Genomic DNA, 23,245 nt, shown 5'->3' with positions numbered 1-23,245 from the left:
AATCTGCATGTAATTCACATGATGTTTTGTGATGCAGTAAAGAAATCCATCTTTAATATGTATTTAAAATAAAACTTGTCCTCTATCCATAATATTGCTTTCTCTACTCAAGTTGTCTAGTCTAAATGCACAGATCAAGCACTGTTTATGCATACACTGTTTAAACTGTTGTAAATAAATATGTATTTTGGCCACATACAGACTTTTTCACTGGAGAAAGCATTATTATAGATACAGATTTGGGAATTTGGCCAGAAGTGTAATTTAATTCAAAACAGCTTAATGATGCATTTGTTTCACAAACACTTTTGACACACAGCTTTTAACTTCCCAAGATGTTCATCGATGGACTGGAGTTAATTTTGGATTGTTGTTTTTTTATCAGCTGTTTGTACTCTCATTCTGCCGGCACCCATTCACTGCAGAGGACTGACTAAGTAATGTATTATTCTTTGAATAATATGCCTTTCCATGTTTTCATTTTAAAATACTTATATAATTTAACAGCTTTCTTCCAAGTGTTTTCGGAAGGTTTGATAACAGCTTTGCTTTCTCATTACTAATGTATATCCTTGCTTTTCTTCCTTGTCCCCAAGATCCTCATTAGCTATGGAAGGTCTTCCTATCCAGCATACCTGACCCCGGACCACCTGCTTCGTAGCTTGCTCTCGCTGCTCATCTGTGTGTTTCCCACAAAGCCTGTCGTCATCATAGGTACGTAAAGACTCCCCATGACAGACTGTGATCTCAGTTGTCACCACATCACGCTGTGCTGAAGAAGCTACTCTGAAACCTTCCAAGATACAAGCTGCTCATAACAGTTCAACTAACCACAGTGAAGGGGTTTTAAATTAATTTCACATTTAAACTTGACAAGATAATTACTTGCTTGTAGAGATAATTGAACAGATTTACTCAAAATACACATAAAAAAAGAACACACTTTCAGCCAGAAAATAGTCTTGAATAGCAGCATTTTCCCTTTAAATAAAATCTAAAGTACTAAAATAGGTTATGAAGGCCTATTCGTTTTTTAAACTGGTTTAATAAAACATCCAAACGAAAAGTTTAGAAGAGAGAGTTGAATTATTGTTGGCTGTAAAGCCATTATACAGTCAAGTGTTTTGCTGGTTGCCTTCTTGAAAACAGTTTCATCCTCTTCTATGATTCAAACTCCTTATAAGGTTGCTTCTTTACTCTGAGCAGTTTTTAGCCAGTGTCACTGTTGACTAGAGGTTAAGAATTAATTTTCTGTTTAAAAAAAGCTTTGAGATAAATACTAGTGCAAAATAATGTGATGCAGTGAATTGCACTTAGTTAAATAAATGCTCAGGGAGAGAGAAACCATGAGCACACGTTCAAGTGCAAAAATATGTGTGAATGTGGAAATTTTTTTGGGGAAAAACACCAGCGGTTCCTCACACATTTGTGTATGTGTGTATGTGTTTGTTGGTGTGAGAGATCATGCCTTTGGTGTAAAGTTTTAAACAAGCTCTCACTTAGTTGCAGTGGGTGGAAGGTGTTGATTTTATTCCACTACATTAAACTCTATTTTGACAGTCAAAGACAGCCAGTGGTTAAAGATGTATGGATATACTTTAATGAACATGCTCCATTAAGCTTACAAAAAAGAGAGCCTTTGAACTTAGCAAACATTTAAAATACTTTGCTCATGAATATGTAGAGAAGAAAGAGCAAGATGGGGTGATGATATAATCTTCAGATTTTATTATCTCGGGATCCAACAACATTGTGATTATCTTATTGTTACGTCTTATGCATCTAGGGGTTTAACAGTAACGTAACAATATTAGTGTTTGGGAAGAGCATTTACCCAAGCCCCTGCATAGCAACAACAACAAGGTGGCTGTTAAAAAAAAAGGTTTATTAACAGCTCAGTGAATGCTGGGAGTTAACAATTCTCAAAGAAATAACATTAAGAGGGAAGCAAAACTTCAGGAGGGGGAATAATGCCAAAATAACAAACAAAAGGGTGTCTATTCTGGAAATTAGATTCTTTCTAAACCTGTCAAATGAAAATAAAATCAACAATAAAGTTATACACTAACTCCCTATCTAATCCTCAAACCAGGAGAAAAATATGTAAAGGACAAAAGAAAAAGGCACCCACCTCCCTACAGCTTACAAAAAGGGTAACAATCAAACAACAGAGTGAAATCAACAGTACTTCAGATTAATGAAGTTTACTACAAAGAACCCCAAAAGGCTACAACAAACTGCACGAGGCCAGGCTAGACAAAGGACATGCTCTGGAGAAAAGTTCTCATCTTCTGTAGTTCCTGCTCAGCTTTTATACTGCTTCTCCTTCGGTTGGTAATTAGATGCAGCTGGAAAAGGCAATCAGCTACCTGCCCGAGTGGAAAGAGTGGGAGGAGCCAGAGAAGCAGGAGAGACGGAGCAAGAGAGAAACAACAAAAGGACCATGCAACAATACAGACAACACAATTGAATACGTCACTGGACGTAACACCCCCACCCATAAGTTACAAATAGTATCCCATAAACATTTGTAAACTCATGAATTAAGGTTTAACAACACACAATCAACAATTTACTCATCTAAATGATACACCCTAGACAGTGCATCAGCTACAACATTCTCTGTACCTTTTCGGTGTTGAATCTCGAGGTTATATTCTTGGATGATCAAGGACCACCGCATCAGTCGCTGATTCGAGTTACACATTCTCCCCAGGAATACTAGTGGATTATGATCGGTGTAAACTACCACTGGAGTACAACTACCCCCCAGGTAGACTTCAAAGTGCTGCAACGCTGACAGTAAGGCCAAGGCCTCCTTCTCAATTGTACTGTACTGTTTTTGACACTTGGTAAATTTCTTGGAGAAATAACTCACAGGATGTTCTACACCAGTTAGATCTTCTTGCAGTAGTACAGCCCCTGCCCCAGAGGAACTAGCATCCACCTGCAATTTGAAGGGCAACCCAAAATTTGGAGCAGAAAGAACGGGGGCATGGCACAACAAGTCTTTAACAGCACTGAAAGCACAGTTACATGTTGGACTCCACACAAATTTCCTAGAGGTACTAAGTAGATCTGTCAACGGAGCAACCACAGAAGCAAAGTTTTTACAGAACCCCCTGTAGTAACCAGCCATACCTAAAAATCTTCTCAATTCTCTTTTGTTAGTAGGAGTGGGGAAATTAAGTATGGCAGCAACCTTTTCTTCAATTGGCCTCACCTGCCCTTGGCCAACCTTCTTACCAAGGTAAGTAACTACGGCCTTACCAAACTCGCACTTAGTCAAGTTCAAGGTCAAAGATGCCCCAGATAACCTACAGAAAACTTGATTTAGACTATTCAGATGTTCCTCCCAACTAGCAGAATAGACCACCACATCATCCAAGTAGGCCTCGCAATTGGTTACTCCCGACAGTACCTGTTGCATTAAGCGCTGGAAGGTCGCAGGTGCATTTCGCATCCCGAAAGCCATAACAGAGTACTGCAGAAAGTTGTCAGGGGTAACGAAAGCGGATATTTCTGAGGCCCGCGGTGTGAGGGGCACCTGCCAGTAGCCTTTTAGGAGATCTAACTTGGTGACGTAACGGGCAGAACCGACGCGATCAACACAATCCTCTATTCGGGGAAGAGGAAAAGAGTCAGGCTTGGTGATACTATTCACTTTGCGGTAGTCAGTACAAAAGCGATGGGTTGAGTTAGACTTTGGAACGAGCAAGCATGGGGAACTCCAGGGGCTCTGGCTAGGCTTAGCAAAACCTTGTTGCAGTAGGTATTCAACTTCTGACTTCATTATCTCACGTTTATGAGGGTTTACACGGTAGGGGTGTTGTTTTATAGGAGCAGAGCTACCTACATCAATATCATGCATGAGGACGGTAGTCTGGCTGGGGATATCGGAGAACAGGGTAGGGTATCTACTCATTAACTCAATGATATCTGTTCGCTGGTCATTTGGCAAATGAGCAAGATATGCATCCAAGTCATTCAGGACCGCTGAATTGTCTAGACGTGTACAGGACATTCGGTCTTCACGTACAATCAGGTTATCCTCCACAGGAGAATATGCTGCAGACAGCACAGTAGCAGCAACTACAGATGTAACAGTGTCAACACAAGCTTTGGAGGTTTCTTTTGTGACATAAGCCTTTAACATGTTCAGATGACACACTCTACTCTTTCTCCTACGATCTGGAGTCGAGATCACATAATCTGTGTCAGAAAGTTTCTTATCAATGGCATAAGGACCTGTAAACTTAGCATGCAGCGCTGAGCCTGGAACAGGAAGCAAAACTAAAACTAAATCACCAGGTTGGAAGATACGTTTTACACTGGTTTTGTCATAACGCAACTTCATCTTGGACTGTGCGGTCACCAAATGAGCCTTTGCCACCTCACAAGCTTTATGGAGACGTTCCCGGAAAGCACTCACGTAGTCCAAAATGTTTCTAGACACAGGATGTTTGGACAACAACTGCTCTCTCAGCAGTTTTAAGGGCCCCCGGACAGTGTGCCCGAACACCAGCTCTGCAGGACTAAAACCCAATGACTCCTGTACAGTTTCCCTGATTGCAAACATTAATAATGGCAGACCTTCAGCCCAGTCTCTATTAGTACTTATACAATACGCACGTAGCATTGTTTTGAGGGTTTGGTGAAAGCGCTCTAGCGCCCCCTGGGACTCTGGATGGTATGCACTGGAGAGCTGATGATCAACTCCTAACTGTTGTAAAACTTGAGAGAACACCTTGGAAGTGAAGTTGGTACCACGATCTGTTTGGATAACTTTAGGCAGTCCAAATGTTGAACAGAACTTAACTATTTCCTTCACAATGGCCTGGGCTTTAAGAGTACGGAGTGGCACGGCTTCTGGGAACCGAGTTGCAGCACACATCAGGGTTAAAACATATTGGTGTCCCGATTTGGATTTTGGAAGTGGCCCAACGCAATCCAAAATCAAACGCTCAAAGGGTTCTCCCACCACTGGAATTGGATGTAGTGGAGCAGATGGAATGGTCTGATTCGGCTTACCCGCCATTTGGCAAACATGGCAGCACTTGCAGAATCTGGACACACTAGATTTCAATCCAGGCCAGAAGAAATACCGGGAAATGCGTTTATAGGTTTTATTAACCCCAAGGTGGCCAGAAAGGGGATGCTCATGGGCTAGCTGCAATACTTGAGGACGATAATCAGAGGGTAAGACTATTTGATAGACAGCTAACGCATCATCAACTTCGTGTGGCCTCCAACGACGCATTAAAACACCATTTTCCCAGAAGAAAGCTATTCTAGTACTGCACGAATCAGCCAACGGAACAGCTGCCTCAACACAGGGTTCTAGAGATGGGTCAGATTTTTGGGCAGCAACTAGATGATCTTTGTCAAATTTCAGATCTACTGCTTCTGAGTTAGAGTTTTCAGGATCAGTAGAGGAGGCTGGAGGTTTAATATATAGGGTACATTCAATAGAATCTTTTGCTGGACTCAGGAACGAGTCAGCAAGGTTCACGGTCTCTTCCCACTTTTGAGCCTGTGCACGAGTTACAGCACAGGAAGGGAAAACCGAAGGGAAATGAGCAGCAATATCATGCTCAATGCTCGGCTTATCTACAACAACCGGGGATGGAAAAACCTTACCACCCGCCAAGTCATTCCCCAAAATAAGGCTCACACCATCCACAGGCAACTCAGTTCGCACACCAAGAGGAACTGTACCTGTAACCAAATCAGACTTTAGATAAACCCTATGCAATGGCACCCTAACACATCCCAATTCAATTCCCCGGACCAACACATCCATACCGGAGTACGTTTCTGGTGAGAATGGCAATGCATCAGCTAGAATGAATGACTGGGTTGAACCAGTGTCCCTTAGAATGGAGATAGGCTTACCCAGAGAGTCAGCACAAAGGGAAACAGAACCATTAAGGAGAAAGGGTTCGTACCCAGTACTCTTAACTGGCATGGAACAGCTTTCAGGAGTTGAAACAGTCTGAGCAAACGCCACACTTTTAGATTTCCCAGCAGCATACTTCTGCTTCCACGCTTTACAATCAGAAATCAGGTGCCCTGAATCCAAACAATAGAAACATACACGTTTACTACCGAAGCGCCTTACATCAGCCTTACGACCCTTGTCTGCCCCTTCCCTTTGAACATTTGAAGTTTCCTTCCCCGATTGCTCAAAGTTCAAATACTGATGTTTGGACTGCCGTGAAACTGGGAACACTGTCTTATGGGTAAGCACAAATTCATCTGCAACCACAGCTGCCTCAGAGAGTGTGCCTACTTTTTGTTCATTTAAATGAACAACTAGAGCTTCAGGAGCACAATACTTTAATTCTTCCAATAGAATAAGTTCCTGCAACTGTTCAAAACTCGTCACCTTACTGGCGAGGCACCACTTTTCAAAAAGTGTTTTTTTCTCCCGCACAAACTCTACATATGTTTGTTTGGCTGATTTCAATAAGTTCCGGAAGCGCTGCCGGTAGGCTTCAGGAACCAACTCATATGCTCTTAATACTGCTGCTTTGACCATCTCATAATCAAGAGACTGTTCAATCGGAAGTGAAGAACAGACCTCCTGTGCCTTACCTACAAAATTACATTGCAGGAGGAGACCCCACATCTCCTTCGGCCACCCTAACTTTATGGCAATGCGTTCAAAAGTGATGAAGTAGGAGTCTACTTCAGCTTCTCTAAAAGGTGGTATGAGTTTTATATACTTTGCAACATCAAAGTTTGACTGGGTATCACACACTGAATCATAGTTAACGGTACTAGATTGTAACTGGGCAACACCAAATGCTGGGGAAGAGGGAGCTCTCGCACGTGGAAGGGGAACAGGCTGAACAGACTTCCTCCGCAAATTCTCAGCTTCAATCTCAAGTGTTTTAAGCCTAATATCCCTATCTGCCTCAACTTCGACAGTACGGAGTTGTACTACTTTAATGTCATGTTCTTGTTTTTTTAATTCCAAGTCAAGCTCTTTTAACTTAACCTCAATCATCGGATCTAGTCGATATTCAGTGGCAAGATATGGACTAGAAGCAGATGCCTCTCCAGCTGCTACATCCTCCCTTGACACATCAGGCGGTGAATCATCAGGCAAAATACCTCTGGTCACTAACTCCTCATACAGCACATCCTTAACCACCTGCTTAGTAGCACCTCCAGGCACAGTAACATTAAAGAAATCAGCAATCAATAACAAATCCTTTTTTTTGCATCGATTATAAACCTCTGTGGAAGGTGCAAGCGTAAACTCTATTAAGTCAAATTCCATTACTACACTACACTGCCCTCACCACCAAAAAAGAGAAAACCAAAGCTCGATGATACTTTTCCAAAAGCACAATAAATAAAGTTACTACCTAACGATCCCGGACGAGCCCCCAAAATATGTTACGTCTTATGCATCTAGGGGTTTAACAGTAACGTAACAATATTAGTGTTTGGGAAGAGCATTTACCCAAGCCCCTGCATAGCAACAACAACAAGGTGGCTGTTAAAAAAAAAGGTTTATTAACAGCTCAGTGAATGCTGGGAGTTAACAATTCTCAAAGAAATAACATTAAGAGGGAAGCAAAACTTCAGGAGGGGGAATAATGCCAAAATAACAAACAAAAGGGTGTCTATTCTGGAAATTAGATTCTTTCTAAACCTGTCAAATGAAAATAAAAACAACAATAAAGTTATACACTAACTCCCTATCTCATCCTCAAACCAGGAGAAAAATATGTAAAGGACAAAAGAAAAAGGCACCCACCTCCCTACAGCTTACAAAAAGGGTAACAATCAAACAACAGAGTGAAATCAACAGTACTTCAGATTAATGAAGTTTACTACAAAGAACCCCAAAAGGCTACAACAAACTGCACGAGGCCAGGCTAGACAAAGGACATGCTCTGGAGAAAAGTTCTCATCTTCTGTAGTTCCTGCTCAGCTTTTATACTGCTTCTCCTTCGGTTGGTAATTAGATGCAGCTGGAAAAGGCAATCAGCTACCTGCCCGAGTGGAAAGAGTGGGAGGAGCCAGAGAAGCAGGAGAGACGGAGCAAGAGAGAAACAACAAAAGGACCATGCAACAATACAGACAACACAATTGAATACGTCACTGGACGTAACATTATTGTGAAATTAAGTTTGCCTCTCAAATAATTTTTCTCAATGTATATTACAGTTCAAAAGATTGGGAGTAAGTACTGTACGTTTTTTTATTCTTTTGAAGTGGAGTAAAATACATAAGCAGAAATCAATCAGAGAATGTTTCAGTTTTCGATTTTCAGTGATAAACAACAAGGACATTTTCGTTTGCCCTTTTTAAAGGACATAATAAAAGTTTGATCAGCATTGGTACCTTTTAGGTATCTATATGACAGGCCATTTCTCACAGAGAGCTGAGCAAATAGATAGGCTTGCTTAAAGATAGTTGCACAATAATGGAAAACGGTGAGAACACTTCTGCCTAGAGCAAAAAGGCCTTAATGTTCCCATGCATATTTGTGTATGCATGCATGTATATGCGTAAATCTTCGTGAATGTCAAAGTTGTTTTCTGTATGCCGCGTCCAGCTGGCTGGGATCTCGCAATAGTCTTTTAATTCCATTAGTGAAGGAAGGGTGAAATGCACACAGAGAAACAGGCCTTCCATCAATGTGTCATATTTGTCATATTAACAACCATTGGCCCCCTACATACTCAATAGGACTCCAGCTGTCTTCAAGACCATTGATTTAGACACAGGAACTCAACTCACTCAAGATAACAGTTTGCCATCACATCTTATATTACAACACTTACTGTATTACATTCTCGATACATACTCTAACATTAGCGGAGATGCAAATGGACTACACTAGTAATTCATCAGGTGCGTACTAAAATGGCAGCACTAATGATAGGGTTTATGCAGTATTTGCAGCTTTTATTTTCCATTATAACAGAACATTTCAATGTGTAAAAGGTACTTGATGCAGTCAATATGGTGTTTATATCTACAGCTGTGGAACAGGACATAATGCACCTGCACCCATCAGTGTGGTAGTTAACACCATTACAGACTCTCAACTAATCTATTGAAACAGAGGCTGGTGTAAAATGCATAAGTTTCGGAGCTTCTAGAAAACACAGTGTTTTTTGTCTTTTTTTCTGGCAAACCTCTAGCTGGGAATCCACCCTATACAGCCCTCTGGGAGATTTTTGCAAGGAGGTTTCATGGGGTTGGGGAATTATAATTGGTAGGGGAAGCAGGATGAGGCTAATGCAGTCGTTTCTGATCCTGTGCCCCTCTACTAAGAGTCATGGTCTCGGTGGGGGTTATCCCACCCTCCTCCGGGCTAGAATGTCAACATCCTCTCCTGCAGAGCAAATGAGAGACAGATAGAAGGGGACAGAAAGAGGATGAATGAGAGGAGAGAATGTCAGCCCCTTACACTGCTTTCCATTTGACAGAATAGAGAGGTAGGAGGGACCTTTAGTCTTTGCATGAGCAGGTGAAATCTCAAGTCTCAAGTGAGACTGAACACAGATAAGTGGTTCTGTTTGAACTAAGTTCTGTTAGAATTTTGGTTAAAAGTGTCTGTATACTGTACCTTTAAAAGTCTGGGGTCGGGAGGATTTTGGGGAAATATATATATATATATATATATATATATATATATATATATATATATATATATATATATATATATATATATATATATATATATATATATATATATATATATATATTTATTTCCCCAAAATCCTCCCGACCCCAGACTTTTAAAGGTAGAGTATACAGACACTTTTAACCAAAATTCTAACAGAACTTAGTTCTATATATATATAGAACTAATATATATTGAGGATGTTATATCATGTTGTAAATAATTAAATAACAGAATTATGTTTTAACTGTGGTTACAATTATTGAGACTGTACAATGCAGTATACTGTGCATTACAAGACATAATGCATTGAAATTGTAAAGCATTATACATAAAGTGTTACTGATTTCTTAATGCTCTTATGTTTCTTTTGCTCACCCAGGCTGCATTATTTTCATCAAAAATACAGTAGAATAACAATACTGTGAAATTTAAGATTTACTAATTTAACACATCTTAAAATGTCATTTATTCAGATGATTTACAGTAGCCATCAGTTCAGTAGCAAGTCTTCAGTGTCAAATACATTTTCTTATTACAATGATTTGCCAGGATTATTTGATGAATAGAAAATCAAACAGTATTTATTTGGAACAAACCATTTTGGCTGTATGTATATAATACACACAACATTCTATTAAGTGCCTAATATTGGCACCCTAATGAGCAAAGGCGCCTGTGAAAATAAATCTGCATTGTTTATCCTTTTGATCTTTCATTTAAAAAATAAAATTAAAAAAAAAATCTAACCTATCATTTAAGCAAAACAACTAAAAGTGGGAAGACAATATCATGATGAAATAAATGTTTTTTTCTCTAATGCCTGCTGGCCACAATTATTGGCAGCCATAGAAATTCTTCTGAGTAAAATATCTCTTAAGTATATTCCCATTTATTTGTATATATATTTTTTAGCACACCAGGGTGACTAGGAGCATGAAATTGTCCAGCCATGGCTTCCTGTTCCACAGGATTGTAAATATGAGGAACACAAAGGCCGAATTCCTTTAATCATCCATCAACAAGGAGTAAAACCAAAGTATATAGTTCTGATGTGCAGAACAAGATTTTTGAGCTTTGCAAAATAGAAAGTGGCTGTAAAAAAAAGAGCTAAAGCATCGATCTATCTATCTATCTATTATGGGAACACTTCCCATAACACCCGATGTACTTGCTACATCATTAGAAGAATGGCATCTACGCTAATATTAGTCTGTTTCTCTCTTATTCCGAGGTCCCGTAACCACCAGATCCAGTCTGTATTCAGATCAGAGGCGTCACTGCAGTTATCCAGATCCAGTACGTATCCAGACCAGATGGTGGATCAGCACCTAGAAAAGAAGGAGCGCCGTCGCCGTGGCTTGCTTAGTTGGGGTCACTTCGTCTACAGCGATATCATTGACTTGATTGCAAAATAAATGCACAGACACTATTTAACTGAACAGAGATGACATCACTGAATTCAATGATGAACTGCCTTTAACTGTCATTTTGCATTATTGACACACTGTTTTCCTAATGATTGATGTTCAGTTGCTTTGACGCAATGTTTTGTTTAAAGCACTATATAAATAAGGGTGACTTGACTTGACTTGACTATCTATTGCTATATAAATAAAGGTGACTTGACTATCTATCTATCTATCTACCTATCTATCTATCTAGGAAATATTTGGAGCAGCCTTTTTGTCGTGACAGTGCTTATGATGCCTATGGATGCAGCTCATTAGCAGATCTGGAACATAACAAGTAAGTGTGAAACTATCTTTGATCTTCAGGAGCTCCATGCTTTCGGAGCATTACATGATTTGGATGAAGAACCCTTAAAATGGCGACAATTAAACCTAATCTAAAACCAGGCTGAATCTGGACCCATTTTTCTCATGGTAAAAACAAGATTTCGATGACGTATTACATCTATTAATAAAATTCACTGAGGACGAAAAATAATTGTTTCATTTCTTTTCTAATGATGAGATTGATTGCCAAGCTGCTGTTTGTTGCAGAATTCCAGCTTGACCTTTAAGTTTCCCCGCAACAGGATGTTAGCATTAGATTAAGGACAGAAATGCTGTTTGAATCCAGAGTGAGAGATTAACGGTGCAATACCAAGGGCAGTGCAATGTGGGACAAGAAAGCTCCTACAAATGTAAAAGAAGGATAGAGAGGACAGAGAAACAAATCCACAATATAAAACAGAGAAATAGCTATTCGCGCATGCCTACAACAGAAAAATCACCAGCACAACAAGCACACTCTGTCAACTAGAGGCAATTTAATTTGTCATATCCAGTGTGTTCGCTGCAGGCCAAACACATCATTGCTGTTATTATTCAATCACGTGTGGAGAGCTTGATGGGAAACTGAAAGAAAAAGGATGTCAGGAGAGAGAAACCAGAGGGGCACCCGGGAAGCTTGAGTCTTTTTTCCGTTTTTCTGCCTCCTGCTATTTCAGTTCTAACAAACCTGGTGTCTGGAGGGTTTGAACCGCAACTTAGAAGGTTGCTTGGATTTATTTATATAATAGTTTCTTCACCAAAGTTGCATATGAGATCGCTATAATAACTCAAATGCATGTTAAATATTTTGGATCAACAAGGGCTATGAGTTAGTGGTTCAATATACGTTACATACATTTAAACAGCAAGTGCTCAATGTTATGTGGGTTTTTAAGCCTGATGCATGTTCACTCCTGACATGGTCACTGGAGCCTCTAGCATCAGCGCTGATTCAGCCTCTCTCAATTTATGAGAAAGACAAGAGACAGAAGAGAAAATTTCAGTGTACAAACATACAACACAGCACACACTCATTCATATGATGTTTCTAGACATAACTTTTGATTTCAAAACAAAACAAAACAATTCACAGGATTTATTGTTTATTCTTTAAATGCAGGTAACATATTTATACTTTGAAGTACAATAGCATTTTTATCTGACTTGACTAAACTTAAAGGGGCATAAGCGACTGGTTTTCCAATACAACCATTTAAAATGGCACATTGAGGGAAATAACATTATTGTTCAGCAATGAACTGTAACATCTTTTAAATTGAACATCTACACACCATTTAATAACTATGAAGACAAGCTTTAGAAAGACAATTTGTATTCAGGCACTGATTTGAAAGTTTGCAGTTCACAAATGTTTTCTGTTTTAAGAATCTTTGTACACATATTTTATCTTCACAAGAGAAAATGTCTTTTTTTGGGTCTTGAAAAATGTTAAAATGTCTAGACCTGTTCTGCTTAGATCTCTTTAGCATATAAAAGGCTTTGTGAGCTGGATTGAGGCACTGACTACCAAACTTCTAGTGGAAGACCACTGTCCTCCGCTCTTGCTATTCCAAAAAAGGATCAGGTAAAAGAATGTAAACATTGTTATAATTCAGAACCATCCTTAAAGTTGCAACTTCGCCATGCTGGAAAATCCTTATATAAAGCCTCTGGCTTAAGATCCTCTGAACTCTTTGAGTTTGTTAGTTTTAGCAGGACATCCTGTGTATCATCTTGTACAGTAGTCTAGCTGTCCATCATACCCTGTGTACTTTTTTCCTTTCCTCAGAGAAAAGTTTCTACTGATTTGAAGAGCAAAATGAGAAATAACTCTTAAGCTTCAATGAGTGGTAAAGTCCACACATAATAACTAATCTTTACTTTATCTTTGTAAAGCCCCAAGTGGTCTCTGCTTCTATTTGATCTTTCTCCCTCATTCACTCAATGATTTGGTCCATTGATCGTTTTATTTAGTCAATTCTGACTTGTCTATCAAGCAATTTATTTATTTATTTTTTGGTTTAGCAGTTTTATGCTTTTTTAGGTACTAAATTTCCAAGAAGTTCTTAGCTTAGAGCATAAACTTAGTATGGATGCACTGATATTAAAATTCTAATAAAGATAGTATAAAAAACAAAAATTATGTAATATAGCCAAAAAATGATAAATGGCAGATGCAAAAAGTATATACTTTTTTTAATCTTCATTAAAAAAATCCATAGTTTCAATTTCTATAAGTGAATTTTTCACAACATTATAATACATAATATAACAAATCCAATATACATTTTTTTTATTCAATATTGACCAATATTTTATTCAACATTCTTCAATATGTTTTCATATTTTCTAAAGCTCACATTTGACTTATTATTAAATTATTAGTGTTTTAAAAAGATGAAATGTAAAAATAAAAAGGTGTGCATCCTTAAAAAATGTATCATTCTACAAACATATATATATGTTATATATACATACATACATATATATATAATAACAATATAACATTAAATTAAACTTTAAAATGTTGCTTGAAAGGAATACTTTTAGCTGTTAATGCAAAGTCACAAAGTCAACTACAGCACTGAATATATAACTGAATATAATTCTTTAGAGATTCGCCACAAGTCTCCAAAACCTTCTTAAGAAAATAGGGCGGCAAAACAGATTGACATAAACTAACTCTTTTTGACAGCATTTGTGGGAGCAACAAAGATCAACCCTGCTCTGCAGACGGGCACAATTCAACATCTTACCAGACAAACTGAGGGGAATTTCAACAAGACAACCCTAGCTCTACACCCTTTACTGTGAGACACAGACTTTTGTCTTTCTCTCTGCTTATTAACTTCAATGGCTCATTTCGTGTGTCACAAATGATTAACGTGATCTGTCTTAACTAGCTGAACTTGCTTGGTTTGCTTCATGACTTCTAATGCCAAATGGAGATGTTCAAACTTTTCTCTTCAGAGCACACACCAGCCTGAATACAGATATTTTAGACAAAGCATACAGAAGCATATGCATACAAAATCCTTTACAAAAGCATGCATAAATGAGAGCAAGCCAGCACGACATTAAAAGCATAAGTGTATGGCTATTATTTTAGTTACAGCTTGGCCCACTGGTATACTGAATGTTTAGTTAAGCCATAACTGGTTCATTTTGTTGATGTATATTCAGTCACACAACATAATAAGCTAACTCTTTTATAATAGAATACAAACACATATTTGGGAAACCACTGCCAAAAGCATATAAGAAATATTTACATACTGTTTAGCTCATTAACAGGCAACGTAAGGTTAAAACTTTATTATAAGTCATTAACAATTATGTTCTTAACTGATCAGTTGTTGATTTACTTCCAAATACGAATATACATATGAACATATATGAATCAAAGTAATGATATACAGTATACACCATTTCATAATATGATAATGTCTGGTTAAGGGGTCCAAATAATCTAATTAAAAACGTCTGATGTAGAAAGTAACCAAAGGCATAAACAAATGAACAATGAAAGGCATAAAACATATGATAAAAGATGTGGGGTGGCATTGGACACTCTGGATGGTCTTCTAAAGGAGATGAAGGTCCCAATCATTTCAGCCTGACCTTACCTATAAGTGCTCAGATGTTGTTTTGTGAATCTGTCACATTTGCAAAGAGAGTGTTACTGAAAGATGAAGCAGCGCCAACTCTATTAGACAACAAATCCCCAAACCTCAAGTAAGGACTGGTACTCTTTTAGCAAAAAAAAATTAAAATAATAAATGAAAGAGGACGGATACAGAGAAAGCCTAAAAGTACAGCAGCAAAATGGCTTGATGAATTCAAAATGTTGGAAAACTAAATTACGACTCAAAAAAAGAAAAAAAAGAAAAAGAAAAATGCCTTTAAAATGATGTCTTGACCCCTTGAAAGCTAATGAAACCATTGCCAAGAATTCTTGTGATCAGAGTCTTCTAGGACATTTCAAGTCAGTGGGACCAGCAGTCCAGGCCTCCTGTGCTGGATGGAAATCAAAGCGCATCTTTCTTTCGGAAAAACTGATGAACTATACCAGCTGGACTCATGTAGAGGTATGTTTAAACATGCACACTCTCGCTCACACTCACTATGTTTAGGTACAAACACGAATAATAACTTTGAGGGAAATTAAGCAGCCGTGCAGAAAGGCCTTGGGAGGGATGTGAGGAATGATGGAGGGTGGATGAATCTGTGTGTGAATGCTTTCATACACAGCTGTTGTCCTCCCCTCTGTGTTCTCTTCTCTTGGGTAATTACTCTGATTACAGAGAGATAGAGCTGATAAGAGCAAATCCTCCTGTGCTCACACTCGCATAGATAAATATGGTCCACAGACAGAGGTGCCACAAAACCCCAACTGGCAGACCAGCAAAACCTATTAGTCTTTTTATGTATGTGATTACCTATATGCCTTTCTCATCAGACATTCCTTATGTTCATCTTATAGGGATTGTTTGCCCATAACTGAAAATTCTGTCATTGTTTACTTGCCTTCATGTTATTCCAAATCTTGCTTTTTATGACAAAATAAAATATATATAAAATAAAATAATGTTTTTTAAAGAAGTCTCTGCATACCAAGGCGGCACATGTTTTATACAGTAAAAACAGTAATATTGTGAAATATTATTAATATTTAAACACAATGTTTTTAGCATATAATTTTTTCCCGCAACTGCAAAGCTGCATTTTTAGCAGCCATTCGTCTACAGTGTCAACTGATCCTTCAGAAGTCTAAAATGCTGATTTGGTGCAGCTTCGGTGAGCATAAGAAACTTCTTTCAAAAACATTAAAAAACCTATATATATATATAAATATATATATAGTGTGAAGGCAGATGCAGCATAAGCATCACAGACAGTTCTGAATTTCTAAAAAAGACCAGGAACAGAGTGTGGTTAATTTATTCCTGGAATAAGCTGTCAGCACCTGCCCAACAGTCAGGCACATTCAGATCACAGTCATTTACCGTCCGAAATATTCTGAACATATTGCACCATAACAAGCCTGCTGCCACTGTGTGAACAATGAGAGCTCAGACCCACAATCATGTGACGAGCCAGTCTGTTACAATTATACATAAGAACAGCATGGACCTCTGTTTTGGGAAACGGACACCACTGTCACAATCCCAGTCAAGAACAGCAGCAGGTGGTCACTTCAACCTCCCCCTTTGTCCCATAATCCTGTGTACCCTCAGTATCATATTGCTGTGACTGTATCAAGGGAGGTGCCTGGAGGGCTAATTTTACTCTGGCCTTGAGAGGAATGTGAGCGTGTGAATGCTTGTACAACAGAATAACTACAGAATTGGCACTTGGCTAAGCTCCGCCTAATGACTAATCATACCTCAGAAGTCAGCAACTGTTGTGTCCATCCAGACCCGCAAAAATCTGAGTATGCAGCATAGAAAGGCACTGCAGAGGCGCAGCTCGAAATGAGCCACCAAAATCACAACTGGTAACTGTGGGGTTCGATTTACTATCCCCCACTCCATTCCCCAACCTCCTGGTCTGACTGAGATATTCTTGAATACATATTATTCTTTTGTTGCCAAAGGTCAAGTGACACAAAAAGGTATCTAGAGATTGAAATGGGAGCTGCTGCTGATTTAATGACCCACTCACTGTTTATGATGCATTTGGAAAACGTAGCCAAGATTTCAGAGACACTTGTTCTCGACCGCAACACCTATAGCAGTGCTAATATAGATTTTATATGAAGAAATATTGCAATAGTACTTAATCTAATTGTAATGGTAATTATTATGTTCTTCTCCTTTTTTTCTTGCAAATGTCATTGTAAATGTATGTCATTGTAGTGTTCAGAAGTTTTCATGTATTCGCTATTGCTTTTCAGCTAAATGAGAAGTGTTTGGCTTGGTTTTAACTTGCAGTCTCTGCAGCATTTTATCACATTACTGAGTGCATCATTTAAAAAAGCAGATAAAAATAAGTCATTATTCATTTTATTCTATATAAAAATAAGATCTAATCAATTCTAACCACTTCATTCCAATCTCTAGTTCTTTCCAAGGAGTAAGCCGCAGTCACCAGGCTGGCAACAGTAACTAAGTGGCAGAGCGTAGCAAAGGGTCAATTATGAAAAAAAAAGACAGGGAGAGAAAAATAATAATCGACAGAAGAAGAAAAAAAATCCCTAGTACAAAAATTCTCTGCGCATCACATATGTTCCTCTCCAGATCTATTATTCAGAGCACACAAAATCAGGACAGGCATTCAGAGCTTTCACCACCACGCATTTGTGTTTCCAGGCACACCTTGAAAAGCCATTTAATATTGTTCTTTTGTATTTGCCTGTGTAGCTACAAGGTGTTGATATTGGCAACTGACACGGTTCATTTTCCTTTCACAGGCTGGATCATTGCTCTAACTGACCGTGAAACCACCGAAGCATTTTCAATAGAATGATCCCTGCCCTGTTTTTTATTCAGTCTCAGCCAGTTTAGAGATTTTGAAGGTGCTTACAGAGAAAATATGCTGTGACGTCTGCGGTCATCTCACACCTGCAGATAAAACACTAAAGAAACAACATGTACTCTGGTATCATTTGAGCCGGGTGGGCCATCTTTAGAGACTTGGGGGACTAAGACGTGTACTTCCGCTGATATTCCTATTCCTATTATAGTTGGGTTGTTGTTAGCAAGACCAATATAAGTGGTCATATTCAATAAATTCAGTGTTCCACTGCATCACATGTCCATTAATGTAAACTTTTAAAATGTCTTCAGGGATTGCAGGATCGATCAATCATGCTCTCATTTAAGCCAGCGCACAGCAATATGTCATGTACATCACTTTGGTAAGAAAGCATTTCCCAAAAAAATCAATGTAAATGTTCCTTTAATCATAGTTATGAACCTCACGAATAGAATGCGACAAGAATGAAAGATGAAGGATCGTTTGAAATTGAAGACGCTTAGCGTGTGTGTACTCAACCAGCTAAAACACACACATCTGCACACACTCAAGGTAATCCTCAAGATTTACACTGGGGGGAGAACTGAAGAGGATTACATCTCCACTAAAACAGTGGCATTCGATCTCCTTGACTCTTGTGCTTTTGCACTCTCATTCTTGTAGGTTGTTACTAGAGTAAAAGCTGGAGGTCTCCGACACGGTTTTGGAGATGCTGCGAGATGACGAGCCATTGGAGGTGAGCTCCCTGGAGGGGCTGTGAACTGGTGGCCTCCCGGCGGCCCCTCTGATGCTCCCAAACGTGACCTTCTGGCCATCTTCACAAGGCTGCATCACGCACGACACAGTGGTCTCCATTCGACTGGCCCTGTACAAACTGGTCTGGGTTTGAAGGTACCGGGTGGACTTGAGCTCTAGACCCTCGTAGGATCCCTCAGGGACGCATGGACAGCAGTGGAATGCTTGCTTAAATCCGGCACGGAACCTGAGGAGACATTTAGAAATGTAGGAGACGAATAGACACATGATGATGACGTGTTTAAAGTTGAAGATATTAAAGCTTTGTTGTCTTTCAAAGGCTTTTGTGATGGATTTTCAGAGTCTGAGTGAGGCGGTAAAACCACGATACATTAGAGAATAATACATCACAGCTTTGGACTGCATTTTATGGAAGAAAAAGATGGATCATTTTGAACAATAATGATATTATAGCGAATATTACAGGGTCTCTGGAAAGAGCTAGCTGTTCATGTGTGTATGTGTGTGTGCATCAATTACTGTGTTTTCTCTCCAGGTGAAATTACCTGTCATTGAGGCAGCAGTAGATAATAGGGTTGTACATAGTGGAGCTCATTGCCAGCCACATGATAGTCAGATAGACCTGCTGAATGAACGGATGCTCAAACAGGTACGGGTAGAACTGGTGAATCAGGAAATAGACGTGATAGGGGAGCCAGCAAACAGCAAACGTGCATACCACCACAATCATCATCTTCACAACCTGAGGGTCAGGCAAGAAGAGAAAATTTCAATACTGGTTATGCTGTATGACTATAAATACATATTCTGTCATTCAAGCCGATTGCCTGGGTTTTGCATGCTGCCCACATTGCACAAAAACTGGCAGAATGCTGTCAGACGAAATGTTGCCTAATAGTTTTCTTCACAGCTTTGAGTTGGTTCACTGGCCTTAACTTACCACCAGCAAGCAGCATGACAACATGTCATTAAAAATCACATTAAAACATAATAAATATAAAGCTAAAAATAAGCATTGTGCAGAGCCATTTGTCAACGAGCCAAATATATTTGAAAATAGCTTCAATTACATAAATTACATTTAAGGCTTACTGTTTCTATGATAAAATGTTTTCTTCTCTCCCAGCTTACAGTAATGTGAAGAAACAATTGATTTTCCATAAAAAAAAGTGTAATCTTATGTGTCAGCCAGACATAGACACACTGTTTACCCATTGCCTTGAGTTTAGGTGGGACTACTTGTTGGTCTGATAAATGGATGTCAGTGAGAGTATTTGGGAAACCCATTAATATTTGCATTACCATTTTATGCTGCTAGCGGCACTAAAATCATACACTTGAGTAGCTTTAAAGCTTTAAAGGCTTTATAGCTTGAAAGGCACACTCAGTCATTTTCCCTAATTAAAACAATTTTTGCATTTCATTTGCTATTCATTACAATGAATAGTACTTTTGAAAAATATGTTTGAAATTAGGTGAACTCATATTAAACAAATCTAGTATTTTTCACAAAGGGGTAGTTGCCTCATGAAGTTCAGCATTTCCAAAACTGTGTGTCAGAGGTACATTTAAAAAACAACTTTAAATCTGGAATAAAATCTGATAACAATGAAATTTAAAGCACGAATTGGGCTTCTTTAACTCCAACTACACACACCTTATTTTTCAGCCTGGCATGGCTAATGTCCATGCACATTCATGAGTGTACTAACAGTCATCTGGCTCTTGTGAGACAGGACTCTCCCACTCATTTTTATTCAAGGTAATGACCCTTCACCTTATTATCCATATTTTTCAATGCAGGGGTAAGCTATTTTCTGTGAACATGCAAGACTTTTGATACATTAGCTGCTAAAGGTAATAGTTATTTGCACTACAATGTGTACATGATTGTGACAGATGACAACTAAAGCCTTGCATATTCAAATTAACAATAGCTGCAGTAATGCAGTCAAGTTACAAATAAGGTGGGCAATGTCTCTGGAATCATGCATTTCTACAATGCCATTAATAACCGAAATATTTTGTGTGATGCTGAATTAATGTTTCTTCTGCATATGTCCAAAATGGTAATAGTATATAAAAACATAAAATAAAATACTGAGTACACCTTTAAATAACATCTTATTTTTCAGCTAATGCATCTTATTGTTCACTACTTTGACTTTCTTATTTTATCATTGTTGTTCTACCATAAAAAAGCTGCCTTTGGACTGCTGTCTATAAGCTGCATCTGTCTCGACTACTCCAGGTCTGTGAAAGGTAGGTCAGTTGGCTTAAACTACTCATGTTCTACAATGCTAGAGATTCCTGACCCTGAAACGGGCCTGAAATCAGCATTAAGACCACAGTGACACACTCTGCCAGAAGCCAGAGTATGCAGTAGCAAATCACTCAGTCACCAGCAGACTGTCAAATGCTCTTTGATGTTTACGAAGCTCAGAAGATGGGGACAAACAGGCGCTCAGAGGTAGTATGTCACACTCTGTCATCATAACAATGGTTACTTGAAAAATAGATTAAGATATTTTGTGTGAGGAATAAGAGGACAATGGTGAGGAATAAAATGCTATTGCAATGATATGCACAGTAGACATTGGAGAGGAAACATATCTTGACTTCATATCCTTCAAGTGTGGTGACTGAGCCACACACACATACACACAGAGAATTCAGATGAAAGAAGCAGACGGACCTTCTCACTGCGGGTGAGTTTCATAGTGATTATTTCATGCAGCCTCGTCTGACCCTCCTCCCCTTGCGTGTGAACTCTGTCTGCTTTGTTAACTCAGAGTTCAGAGTCTGACCTGGACTGTGTGTAGGCAAATGTCACGGGCTTAAAGGATGATGAAAAAAGGAGGAGCAAGAGGATGATGTGATGAAGACCTTGCGTTTGGCGTTCAGCTGCTCTTGATAACGGTCAGTTGAATCTCCTGGGATCTCACTGGCCCACAGAGTCAAACCCACCACCAGGTAAGCACAGCCATCACCAGGAGAGGGAGGAAGTAAATCAGCACTGCTACGCACACAAAATACCTTCAAAAGGATAGATAGATAGAAAGAAAGAAATAGTTTTATATTAATACAATATAATATATATAATAGATAATTACATTTGCATGCGATTTTAGCATTCTCTTTCAATAATACCTGTAATCCTGTTGGCTATTCTAATTTGTGGGGAAGTCGTGGCCTAGTGGTCGAGAGTTTGACTCTTAATCCAAGGGTTGTGGGTTCGAATCTCGGGCCGGCAATACCATGACTTAGGTGCCCTTGAGCAAGAAACTGAACCCCCCAACTGCTCCCTGGGCGCTGCAACATAAATGCCTGCCCACTGCTCCTGGTGTGTGTGTGGTGTGTGTGTGTCTGTGTGTGTGCCCTTTGGATGGGTTAAATGCAGAGCACAAGTTCTGAGTATGGGTCACCATACTTGGCTGAATATCATGTCACTCACTTTTCTGTTTTTCATGGAATGGGCAAAAACCAGCAGGAAAGTCCACAACGGTTTAATTTAATTCTCATTTTTGATCTTTGTTTACTTCAAATTGTAAGAATGAAAAAACAGGTGTTATTACATGATATGCAGCGAGAGAAAAAAGATATTGTGGATAATTAAGAATTTGTTACATGGTTTTAACCAAATTAATTAGTATTAGTATTAATATGGCCACAAGTTAATGTGTCTGTCTCCGTAAAATGGTTTATTTCAATTACTAAAAATCATCTGAGAAATGCATTCATGTAATTGTAATCACTCCTTTAGTGAATTGGGTGCATAATGCAAACAGCATGTGCAAATAAATGACGTTATCAGCTGGCACAGTTCATTCTTGGTGAAATTTCCTCTCACAGTTTTATCCATTTTTAAAACATTTTGCTTTGCCAAATCTCTGTCAGACTTGAGTCATGCTTCCTGTCCAAGAAATCTAGGCACAGCTCATTTCTTACCCCTAATGCACTGGGTCTAACAAAGAACCAAGATCATGAATCAAACACAGTGCCACAGACAAGTGAAGTCATATATCAAAAATGAATGTATTACTTCATATTAATACCTCAAAAGCAATTACAAAGTGCTTAATGCATGAATTATTAAATAAACCTGTAACAAGGAAAACACAGAAACCAAATTGCAATCAGTTTCCCTTCAGTTTACAGTTTCAATCAAATTCAATTAAAATGCACAGCGTGACTTGCAAACCCACAGCCAGATGACAATACAGCATTTACTTTCTTAAAGGAACTGACCCATAATGTTTGAAATTTCCACATCCAGATGAAAACTCACAAACACGAATGAACAATAATATTATCATAATTCCCTACATGGAATGTTAAAATAGCCCAAATTTTAATAGTAACGCTAAACCATCCTAATTCATGATAGAAATTGATATTCCCATTGATACAACATCAATTTCAGATTGGGTTTTAATGACTGCGCTCCCTATATAAAAAAAATCACCCTGTGCTCCAAAATGATCAAAACTGGCGACTGTTCTCTAAGAGCGGCTGCATGCAGGGAATGCCCTGAGGGGGCCAGGACGGAGAGATAACTCGTATCAGGAATGCCACCTGCCAA

At 38.7% G+C, this 23,245-nt stretch overlaps 1 pseudogene; it reads right to left on the bottom strand.

The window, feature by feature from the left end:
• Positions 1–16,302: 16,302 nt before the first annotated feature.
• Positions 16,303–21,699, bottom strand: LOC113079186 (substance-P receptor-like; annotated as a pseudogene).
• Between the last annotated feature and the right edge of the window lie 1,546 nt (positions 21,700–23,245).

The sequence above is a fragment of the Carassius auratus genome, unplaced genomic scaffold (genome assembly GCF_003368295.1).
Source record: "Carassius auratus strain Wakin unplaced genomic scaffold, ASM336829v1 scaf_tig00027283, whole genome shotgun sequence".
In the NCBI taxonomy this organism is placed as follows: domain Eukaryota; kingdom Metazoa; phylum Chordata; class Actinopteri; order Cypriniformes; family Cyprinidae; genus Carassius; species Carassius auratus.
The sequence above is the reverse complement of the archived record's forward strand: the minus strand, read 5'-3'. Positions and strand labels throughout refer to the sequence as shown.